The sequence below is a fragment of the Macrobrachium nipponense genome, chromosome 16, assembly GCF_015104395.2.
Source record: "Macrobrachium nipponense isolate FS-2020 chromosome 16, ASM1510439v2, whole genome shotgun sequence".
Taxonomy (NCBI): domain Eukaryota; kingdom Metazoa; phylum Arthropoda; class Malacostraca; order Decapoda; family Palaemonidae; genus Macrobrachium; species Macrobrachium nipponense.
In genome coordinates, this window is record NC_087209.1 from 19,294,629 (window position 1) to 19,307,128 (window position 12,500).

The 12,500-nt window shown below is 33.3% G+C and overlaps 1 protein-coding gene across 2 annotated transcripts in view; it reads left to right on the forward strand.

Annotated features, from left to right (window-relative positions):
* Positions 1-12,500, forward strand: part of LOC135195584 (PTB domain-containing engulfment adapter protein 1-like) — a 176,928-nt gene that overhangs the window by 820 nt on the left and 163,608 nt on the right. For both annotated transcript variants that reach the window (XM_064221891.1, XM_064221897.1), the window contains exon 2: positions 3,271-3,313. The gene's annotated coding sequence lies outside the window, so the exon portion shown is untranslated. The remainder of the gene's footprint in view (positions 1-3,270; positions 3,314-12,500) is intronic.

The following is a 12,500-nucleotide window of genomic DNA, read 5'->3' on the forward strand; positions in this document are numbered from 1 at the left end:
TAAGGCCTATGTTAGACTAGGTAAGACTAAGCCTATTTGTGAGATAGGGACACAACCTTCGTGATTTGCTATAGGGACACAACCTTCATGATTTGCTGCTTCATAATAGTTGTGATTGGCGTGCATATAGGTAGTACAGCTGTAATAAACAAGATGTTAATAGCAATTTTATAGAAAAAAAGGGTGAAAATGGTCCATTAACTGTCCTGTTGAACAGTGAATTACTGTTGTTTATATCCTTTACTCTTCTAAATGTCATGTGATTGCAATCATATGCATATTTTGCTTTGACTCTTGAGATATATCAGGAGTGAGCGTAGATGTGTTAATTGAATAAGCTCGACAAATATCTAAAACTGCATCCCAGACCATCCAAGATTGGAAGATGCAAAATAATACCGGGAAGATGTACTAGCAACTCTCTGGTAGACATTAGAGGTGCCTCACACTGAGGGACTGGGGCAACCCGAACAAGATGTAAGTCAAAGTTAAGTAAGTTTAAGTCTCTCTCTCTCTCTCATAATAGAATCTATTATATGGCTTCTGATGTTTTTGTGTGGAAAATATTAATTTATAATTTTCCCTATTTGGAAAACGGTTGATATGCATGATACAGTTGTGGTTTTTTATCCAAGGATAGTCTTTGTGTTGTGAGTAATTCTGTGACAGTGCTGGGTACTGAATAATGGGCATGTCTTTTGTCTTTCAGCATCATAATTAAGCAGCTATCATCTGCTAATGAATTTTTCATTCTTGCAGCTTAACATTTATACATTCCTATTTAGTCTCTGGGTATAGTTTTGTTACTTGGAGGTACAATAAGAAGTATGGGAGTACGGGCAGGAGGTAAACTAGTGTAATAAGGATATTAAGGATATTATCAAGATAGTGACCCCGAATGGTTTTTACCCGCTACGCATCCATCTGTGTGGTATGTTTCGCACAAGCCCATTATGGATTACCATAACAACATGAATAAAAGACTACAAATATTAAGATAATGACCACCAAGTAACTGTTTTGGAAAGATCTGGAGATAATGTTAAAAGACTGAAGCTTATGTGTGTAAATAAAAGAAGCCTGAAGATATTATTTATTATGAATTACTTAGCATTTTTTCATGTAGTAAGTGGACGTATGTTTTGTGGAGCATCCCACCACTGATATAAAGTAATGAAGTATATCATGAAAAAGTAGTCTTAGTGAAAAAGTCAACACGTTTTTGGTTTGTTGAAAATTTGGATTATTTCATGTAAAAGGAATTAGGCAAGATTCTCTTCTTACAGTAAAGATATTATATTTGTATAAGATTTGATGTTTCAAAATATTCTCCCAAAAATAATGAACTGGGAATGACATGAGGATTTTTGCTTTGACCCTGAAATTGAAAAATCACAATAAAGAAATAAAGTACTGGTTATAAAAAAAGGCAGAAGGTATATGAAAATTTATACTTACTATTAACAATACAGTCATTGGTCTGGATAAGCAACTTACAGTAGTAAAATTAATGCCATTATTCTGTTTATTTTATTTATATGTGTAATTATGTATACTATATATATATATATATATATATATATATATACAGTGTATAATATATATATATATTATGTATGTAATATATATCTATAAATATCTTAAATATTATATATATAATTATAATATTATAATATATTATTCTATATATAAATATATAAATATATCCTATTATAATATATATCTCTATTCCTAATCTATATTAATATATTATATTATATCATCTATATATCTATTATATTCTATTATAATATATATATATATGAATCTATAATATATCTATCTATATTCTCTATATCTTACTATATAATTAAATATATCTCATTATATAATTATATATATATTTCAAATTCTATCTCTATATAATTAAATCTATATGATTATATATAATATATATGTATATAGATTATATCTATATATATATATATATATATATATATATATATATATATATATATGTATGTAGATAATATAATATATATATATATATATATATATATATATATATATATATATATATATATATATATATATCATATATATATATATATATATATATATATATATATATATATATATCTATATATAAATATATATATATAATATATATAAATATATAAATATAAAATATATAAATATATATAAAATATAATATATATCCTATATATATATATATATTATATATATATATAACGATAATGTGTTATATGTATATATTTCTGTTGATAAAAGATTATCCCACATGATTATGGATCCAAGAGATTAAATAAATTGTTGAATAAGATAATTTTAAGATCTTGATATGATTTAGAAATGTTACACTTTCCACTTAAAATGTGTTTACATTGGCTTTTGATTACTCTGGGGATAATCTCTTGCAGGCAGTTTTAGAATTTTAGGCAACCAGTTTTTTTTTACTATATTAATTTTTTTTTCTTTGAAGAATGTTGGGATCGGTAGCATAATAGAAACAAGAAAAAAAATGATATAAAAAAAACAGGTGCTAATTGTTAAGGGAGATGGATTGGCTTTTAAGATTTAATCCTTGATAAAAGTTGTGGAAATAAGAAGCATGATAACATGACAACAGTAACAAACCTTGTTCATAGTATCATAAACATTTTTACATATGCTTTTGCCTTTATCGTGTTAGATATATAAAATGAGTCTCTCCACTCTTCTCTGTCGTATGCTTTTTCATCCTGAACTCCCAACAGGTCTCCGTCATTTATTTACACCCTTAATATCTTTGGAGTTGTGCTGAAGTTGTATTGACCTCCATAATCCCAACCACTTAGTGCACCATTAAATTGTTTGTCTTGTTAGAAAGGTTTATCGTGCTGGTTCATTAAAAATTTGTAGGTTGTTTCCAAACCCTTATTTTATGCCAGATGCTGTTCTCTTGTTCCCTTAGATGGTGAGTCTTATGAAAGTCTAGAAATGTGACTTGGTAATCCTGTCAATCTGATTAATAATAATTGGGCTAAAGAATAATATCCATGAATATGGGTTGGTAGACTTCATAGTCATACCAAAGGGAGTAATTGCAAATTGTACCACTTGTAATTGCTTCAGTTTGCAAGGCTTACCTTTACTCATTTCTATTGTAGTTTATATATGCAATATAAAAACATTTTAAAAATTGGCTTATTTTAATACATACTTACTTAATATTTTTTATATTTTTATATGGTCTGATTCACAAAAGACTAATGTTCTTTGAAATTTCAGTGTCCCTGTCCTTCTGCTGGTTGAATAACATCGTTGAGCTTTGGTAAGTACAGTGTTGATTTGAGTTTGATTCCCAATCTTTGTTCCTAGAAGAATACAAACCATTGCCTTTTATTTAGGGGTATTCCTGGCATAAGCTGAAAACAGTCATTGAAACTTAGTAACAAGGCGGTTAGTTTGTGGCAAGCAGGTGTGGTGGGATATTGCCCATTCATCTGTCTGTAATCTGTTACTTTTTTTTAGCCGTTGTATAATCAAGATACAGTATCTCAGTTTTCTGAATTTTCAATTTTTGACTGGCTTTAAAGTGTGATGTACATATTAATATCCAGTTTTAATTTTGTGTTAAATATTTTTTTTTCAGTATATATTAGGGATACTAGGACAGTGATCATACATTTTGTTTGTAGTGTCATCCTGTATTTTTACATAGTATACTTATGTGAAGATTCAGGCTTATAACAATTTTATAAATTTTATAAAATTTTATAACAATTACAAGTATTTATAAAGTGTAGTATTAACTTTCTGCCTGTGCAATAGGGCATTATTTTTTATTTTCTCTCTATGATGTTTAAGTGGGTTCTTAGTCACTTATTTGGGAAGGTGTTTCTCCCACAGCACTTCATCAGGTTGTGGTACCTTTACTGGGTCTTCTGTAAAACACTAGTCAACTAGAAGTGAGCTCGATGTTTCCACCTTCTGATCCTATTTTTTTTTAAGAGAATCTCCGATGTTCTAGTTGGGAAGATCTGGATTCTGCTCATATTAGTACATTTAGTTTGGAATTACACCTAATCACATTTAGGTAAGTCTTCAGTTGTAGGTATTATGAGCATGATCCTGACTGACAGGCTTCATAACTGTGTCCTAAGAGAACACCTTTAGGCCCATGAGCACTTTCTCCCTGGCTGTATGATGGATAGCTAGTGGTTGAGTAGCTATCCTCATGGATAAATTTTGAATTGCACCTAAGGTGTGGTTGGTCTTAGATTGGCTAAGGGACACCTCCCCACTTTTGTGCCCTTTCTTGCTGAAGGCAGCCTATCTTGTGTTTGTGTTGGTCAGACAGATGCAGGAGAGCTATAAAGCAAAGCATGTGTCCAAGGACTTAGGTTAGGTAGTGTGCTTTCTCTGTCAACTTTAACAAAGTATAGGTTGGGTGTAGAATGCTATTCTTCATCCCACGTTTTGATATTGATACTTGCCAACCTTTATTTTACTCTTCCTTTCATGGGAAAGACAAGATTTATGGTAATCTTTATTAGAGTATAATTCAGTGTTGTGAATTGACTGATACAGGGCCCTATTGATCTTGAGTTCATTTGTTGTTTAGGAGATTACAGGAGTTAGCGCTCACCTGGTCATACACATGACTGTGAATCTGATAATTGTAGGTGGGTGTTTGACTGCCCCTCTAGTCATTCACTGTAAGCACAGAATTTTTGGATGTGGCTGATGTTCACAAGCTCACATATTCCTCAAGCTTTTAGAAAACTGCCAATCAATTCTTTTGAGATGACCACTGAAGGAGTAGTTTCCTGAATAAAGGTGATTATTTGTATTCTAGGGGCAAATAACAATTTTCAAAGATAATTTGGCTGAGCAGTGGTCTGTAACTTTATCAGTTTTTATATTAACATTAGAGAATATAAAGGAGAGCAAACACTAGATGGAAATGTATGCTAGCAGTGTATATCTTAAACTATGAAATTTGAATTATATATCTTATTTTTGTAGTTTGTATGGGATACTGTACATTCTTTCATTGCATCTCAACTTGGTTTCCAATAAGTAGGGATTAACACCAAAATACAGCTTAGGTCACAGTGGTATCCTGCTGTCATAGATTATCTCCTGAACCTGGCAAAGCTACAGCCCTCAGCACTGCATTGATTGTTTTTTAATCTACAGAAATGATACACTTAATTTTGAAAGTCCTTCAAAACATTATTCTGGCAATTATTATTTTAACCTTATCTGAGGCTGACAGTTACAGTAGGTAGAAGGAAGATAGCATACTCAACATTGCATTGTATATGAATTCAGTGTACATAACATATTTAAGTTAATGTAGTTTCAGTTCAACTACTTGTAGAATTACTGAGATGATCTTAAGAATTACCAAGATGATCTTTTGGGAGAAGTGATTTCATTGCCAAGAAGAGTATGAGACATCATATCTCTTGTGCTAAAGCTTTTTATGTTCATTTTGTCAACATTTGTTAATTTGAGAAAGTACTGGGCAGTTTTTCCAACTCTCATATAGTCTCCAAAGTTTCTCTTCTTGTTGCTTCTTATGCTAAATATGTTGGTAGTGGGGCATAATTGTTAGGCTCTTGTTGCTCTTGTGAGTTTAACTATCTAGCACTGTATATGGCTATCTTCTTGCTCCATAGTGAAAGTTATTCTTCCTAAAATCCTGTGAACTCTTGGAAGTTGTGCACAAAGTGTAGGGTCACTTCTTCAACAAACAATTCAATGTTATATAGTACATCACTTCATCCAAGACAACGGTGATATATCAAAGATTCTTCCCATGATCAGCTGAAATGGCCTTGCAGCATTTTTGTGTGGAACACACTTATAGTACTGAAGATGGCATTGATTCCTGAAGAATGATGCAAGAAACATTATGATAGGCAGAAAGACAACCATTATGTTGATTGTTGTTTAGTGGTAATATCAAATACTATGTACTAGTAGTAATGTCTTCTGGCCTGACATGACCATCTTTGCAGTGCAGTTCCTACTGGACTTCTCATTGTTGTGTTTGCCTTGGTATCTTGAATACTTTGCATGTTGAAGTAACATCATCTCCTGTTGTTATGCAATGCAGATTGTTATAATGGTCAGCTTAGGCTTGTTATTAGTTAAACATACAACTACTGTAGTATTCACTATCTGAGTTTGTCTTCACTATTTTGAGTACCGTATTTGAAGTTAACATCATGTTATGGTTTTACTATAATGATGCTGGAGTCTAATACCTCACTAATTTGCACCTTTTTCAGCATCCATTTTATGCCCTGATCTATGCTGTTTCCATTAAATGGTATTTGCTTGGAAGTGAGTAAATTACTGCACATGCACATAAGAACAAATACTTAAGAGATGACATGAGCATTGAAGCTCAGCATAACAAATATTTGAAGTTTTTGAGTGGGAGTAAAACTATTGTTCCAATAACTTCCATTCTACCAGGAAAGCTTGCTCAGTACTGTTTGTGTGTTATTGTGGTAATGTGATTGTTGTATACATAATGGCTGGATGATTTCCATGGGGTTCTGGGGAAGTAAGTTGATAATAGTCATGTAATTTTGCTTTTGGAATTGTAGGGAGGTTGTGTTGTTACAGTCTGAATCTTGTGCTCCTTTGTAAGGTGTGTGATCTGTACTTTTTGCAATTTATGCTGTATTGTATAGTACTATCTATACAATGCTATCTTGTATTGCCTTCATCATTTTATCCGTAATTGCTAGGGCGGATTATATTCCAGTTTATATAGATCTTTTTGTGTGCTGATGGTACTGCTGACTGTCAAGAGGGCAAGAAACATTCTGAGCCTTCAAACCATGTTCAGAATCTTGATGAAGGTCAATCCCCTTTTTGTGTGTACTTTGAGTTTTATGCTGAACTAGTCAAGAGGGCAAGGAAGGTTCTGAGCCTTCAGACCATGTTCAGAATCTCGATAAAGGTCAATCCCCTTTTTGTGTGTACTTTGAGTAGTTTATGCTGAAGGTAACTCTGAGGGATATTGCGAAGTCCAAGGATAGCCTTTTGGTGTACAAAGTACTTGATGAGTTGGAGAGAAATGTTGTAAGAATATGTAGCAGGAGGTTATGTTTTTGTCTTTCCATCCTTTTCTGGTATCAACAGTAACTTTCAGTTTGTGTTGGCTTGTGGGACCAAACTGTTGAAGATAGCTGCTGAGGAATTCATTTGTCGTAAAGGCATCACAGATGTCAAGATTCATGAAGGTCAGTTCTTCCAGTTCAAACTTCAATAAATTCCAACTAACCATATGATTGATGATGAAGCTTTGAACACTTCTGCTGATTTTCAAAAGAAGTACCTAGATTTAGTTGACAACTTGCTGATTTTCAAAAGAAGTACCTAGATTTAACTGACAAGCATCTGCTCATCAGTTCTCAAACTATAACCCTAAGTTGTTTTACTCCTAAATGTTGACTAACACCTACGTTGGTGAATTAAGTTACTTCTTCAAAAGCTTAGCAAGCAATGTCTGCTTACTGTTGTGCAAAGTCATATGGTATGCAGAGGCTGAAATTTTTGGTAGTTGGTCATCCAAAGCTGTTACTGTCTTCAAGGGATGGTGGGTAATCTTCTTGTGGTTTGATGCAGCTTATTAAAGGGAGTTTCAATCAGTGCTATTAAATATGGGCTCAATCTATTTATGAAGAAAGTCATCTTTGATTAGAGGGGGCTGAGTTTGGTATCACTTGGAATGGGTAATGCCCTCTTGCACCATGACAGTGCACCAATGACTCATCTTTCAAACAGTGAACTGTAGAGGTTCTTGGATGAAGTGATGTCAGTGAACAAGGATGCTAATTTCTTGAGTACTTTCTACAGAATCTTCTGGTTACTCTCTCAAGTTGATCCACAACTGAGCACTTGATTGGAATGTTATCTTGGAATGTTATCTTTGCTGTTGCTCTGGAGTTTGGTTGGGACAGACTAACAATAGAGGAGAGATTGCAGTTTGAAGTCATGGACTTCCATCAACATTTCAGGAAAGGCAGAGATGACATATATGAGGATGAATGCTTGGGTGGTTAAATGAATGATGGTGGTGATCCTAGTTACCAAACTGTGTGGGACAAGGAAGTAGTTGCTGCTGCTGATGATATGCCCAGGATACTTCTGGTGACAACCAGGATGATCAGGCTTCAGTAGCAATGATTCTTTTATCAGAGTAGGGTCAGACATATCCTCATGGATGCTACCCACAGCATCCCAGTTCTCCACTGATAACCTTATCTACTATGTGAAAACCACTTGGTGCTATAAACCTTGTCCTGTCTGATGGTGTTAGCTAAAATAATGGAAGTTCTGCTTTGGTTATGTGTAACTCAAGCCAGTTATACTTATGCCCTTTAACTATCCAGTTCAAGCATAGGGTTGTTTGCAGGCACTCAAGTATGATGATTCTTTTATCACCAATAGGCCACTTGGGGATGTACTTCTACAGTTGTTGAGTGGGAGCCCCATTTTCCTAATTGTTTGAAATAATTTGCTGTGATACCATACTAGAAGATATATGAATGATGTCTCAAGAAAAAGAAATGCACAGTGTTCATTGTTTATTTTTATTGAATACTACAGTACCATATGTTTACTGTTTTGTTTAAGATTAATTCCTGTGTGTGTGCGCAGGACTAAAAAGACAACAATATGATACTAAAGTATGTACCACGCTGCAATAGATATATATATGAGAGAAAGAAGGCATGATAGTTGTATACTGTGCTTTACTATACTCTGTTTTTTTTCATCTGTCCATCTGCCTGTGGTGTTTTTGTATGGTAACACTGCGTCCGGGCTTTAGATAGTTACATTCAGCTTACATTCAACGATTATAATAATATCCTATTTCGAATATTAACGGTGTAATTCGCATACAGTAAATTATTAAAACACTTTTCAGTTGCAAATGTACACCCAGATATTCTTTTATTTACCTAAAACTTACACATAGCGTAACTATTTAAAGCCCGGGACGCAGTGTTACCATACAAAAACACCACAGGCGGATGGACAGATGAAAATAAACAGAGTATAGTGTATGCATTTGTGAAAGTAGTAAATTCTTTTCATCTTTGCTTTGTGTGTGTAAGCCGTAGATTGCGCATTATATGTAATACTTGATTCTTTATTTATTGGTTTTATTGACTTCAGTGTGATTATTCCTCTCTTCTCCATTCCATTCTTCAAAATTATGTGTGATATTGTGATATTTTTGCTAAATGAATATTTTTGTACCATGAAGGTCAGTGATATGCCACCAGTTTTTCATCTTAGTTGTAAGTGAAATAGCAGTCTTTTTGAGACTCCTTACTGCTAAGTACTATTCAAATATGTGTTTTTTTTCATCTGTCCATCCGCCTGTGGTGTTTTTGTATGGTAACACTGCGTCCGGGCTTTAGATAGTTACATTCAGCTTACATTCAACGATTATAATAACAGTCTTTTTGAGACTCCTTACTGCTAAGTACTATTCAAATATGTGTTTTTTTTCATCTGTCCATCCGCCTGTTGGTGTTTTTGGGTAATGGTAAACTGCGTCCGGGCTTTAGATAGTTACATTCAGCTTACATTCAACGATTATAATAATATCCTATTTCGAATATTAACGGTGTAATTCGCATACAGTAAATTATTAAAACACTTTTCAGTTGCAAATGTACACCCAGATATTCTTTTATTTACCTAAAACTTACACATAGCGTAACTATTTAAAGCCCGGGACGCAGTGTTACCATACAAAAACACCACAGGCGGATGGACAGATGAAAATAAACAGAGTATAGTGTATGCATTTGTGAAAGTAGTAAATTCTTTTCATCTTTGCTTTGTGTGTGTAAGCCGTAGATTGCGCATTATATGTAATACTTGATTCTTTATTTATTGGTTTTATTGACTTCAGTGTGATTATTCCTCTCTTCTCCATTCCATTCTTCAAATTATTTGTGTGATATTGATGGAATTTTTTTGCTAAATGAATATTTTTGTACCATGAAGGTCAGTGATATGCCACCAGTTTTTCATCTTAGTTGTAAGTGAAATCCAATAACAGTCTTTTTGAGACTCCTTACTGCTAAGTACTATTCAAATATGTGTACGTAGTTTTGAGGAATTCTACCAACATCACAATTTATCTTAATTTCTTGACAGCCTACAAAACAAAGATCAAATTGTAATGTATAGTGGTCAGCACTACATAACTAGGCTATACTTTGGCAAGTGCTGAGCAATTTATATTTGAGTTATAGTTTTTTACTTTTTTTATTGTATGCTTTCATTAGAAAATGGCTGACAATATATGTATGATAGAAAATGGAAATAGTAGGCTAAATACTATATGATTTATTTTAGTATTACATGTTGTGTACAGCACTGATACTGTTTTATACCCAGTAGTACATAGTTTACAATCTTCTGGGCATACTTTGTGGATTACCTGTGCTATATATATCTATACAATACTTTATCGTAATTGACCGATATGCACTTTAGGTGTAATGGTGAAGGCCTTGATTGACATCGTGTGTGCTAAATTGCTATGATTATGGGTGAATTTAAGGTTAAATATTAATATTTTGGACTTTTTTCATACTACAGTGGTATATATATGATGTGGCTTTTGTAAATTCTGTTGGTTTTGTGATCTAGTGTGTTTGCACGCTTAAACTAAGTCACTTGCAAGGTTAGGTAAGTTTTAAGGTAGCATAGCATTGGCTAAGCATAGGACATCACCCTTATCCAGTTGTTATCCTTCTGTTCCCCTCTTTGGAGCTGTTAGTTGGGATAAACAAGTGATGCTTTTTTCTTTTTACCCATGAGATACTTGTTTTTGATGACATTTTTGGTAGCTGAGTTTCTGTTGAATGATTGAACAAAGGTACATAGTAGAGATGGTTGCTAGATTTCATTTGCTTATCTAGCACAGATAGACCTTGTTGTGCATTACGTAGCTTTTGTATGTTTATCGTGGAAAGTTTTACAGTATTTCAAGAGTGAAAAGCCAGGAGTCTGTGTGGGTGATCTATTGCTGGGAAATGATGCTTATGTGAAAATTGCACTAAGATGAATGCAAGAAAGAAGGGGGAGGAGGACGCACAACCTTACATTTAAAAATAATCAGCACTCTTCCTTTATCCACAAAGTTGAATAGTTTGCTGTTTTGGCAGACAATTTTCTGTAAAATTTTTATGGATTTGAAATTCTGTAAACCTAGTAGTACATACTAGTTATGCAGTACTGACCACAATACATTACTATTTGGTAATTGTTCTGTTAAGTTGGTTAGAAATTATGATAAATTGAGAAGTTGGTAGAATTCTTTCAAAACTAAAAATAATTGAATACTGCACAGCCAGGAAACTTGTCTAAAACACTGTAATGGGTTTTCATTTGCACAACCAAGATGAACAATGAGTCATATGTCTGTGAGGTTCAGAGTACCAGAAAAATTCATTTAGCAAAAATTGTATTGTATCATCGCCCAAAATTAGCGGAGACAGCGACACGTGCCAAAAAATTTTTAGATACAATTAAGGCTTAGAAGATGAATGAATAAAATGTAGAATAGAAGATTGAATACTACCAGTGCATGCATTATGCAGATATTGTTGATCACTTCAAATTTGGAAAATGATTATGTTAAGGATGTCCCTCTTTTGTGTGGCATGAGAAATATTAGTGTTTTATCTTTTTTATATAGTATTCAAGTAGTAAATGATGAGGGACAATTTCGACCAGTTACCTCGTCCGAGTAAATTGGTGTAGATCAGTTATATTTGGAAACAGTTGTGTGAGATAATAGCTAAGAAAACAACCTGTTTACAGTGTAAGTGAGCTTGGGGAAGGTTATGATAGAAGTGGTTGAGATATTGACTGTTTGAAAGTTTATAATGTTAAAACTTGCAAGTTAAAACAATATAAGTTATTTAATGATGAAAGCAAAATGTGGTATATTATGTATATAGATGTACTGGTTTGATGAGGCAGTGGGACTGAGACAATGGTGTGTTGTCTCCTTGTTTATTAAATATTTTTATGAATGAGTGACGTGAGAACTCTTGAGAAGGGACATAAGTTGTAGATGTTAAGTTGTGTGTTAAGAAAAGGCCACGAATTCAGTGGGATGAGTTGATGTTCACGGATATGTAATATGGTGCTGATTGATGCTATTCCCAAAAAAACGTAGTCTAATAAAAGTTGGTTAGGTTTTGATAGTAAATTTCACAGATGATGGTAGGATTAAAGAAAGGGTAAGACAGGAAAAGTATATCAAGGAGGATTAGCTGAGTTTCGAAAAAAAAAAAACTAGGATAGAAGAGCAGTGCCTTTGGAAGCAAAAGTTGAGATGTATGAAGAGATTGTGGAGCAACTCACAGAAGTTGAAATAAAAGTGAGGATGTTGAATGTGAAAAAAAAAAATAGGGTGGACACTTTTCACATTAATTGTGTGTGTTGCATATAAA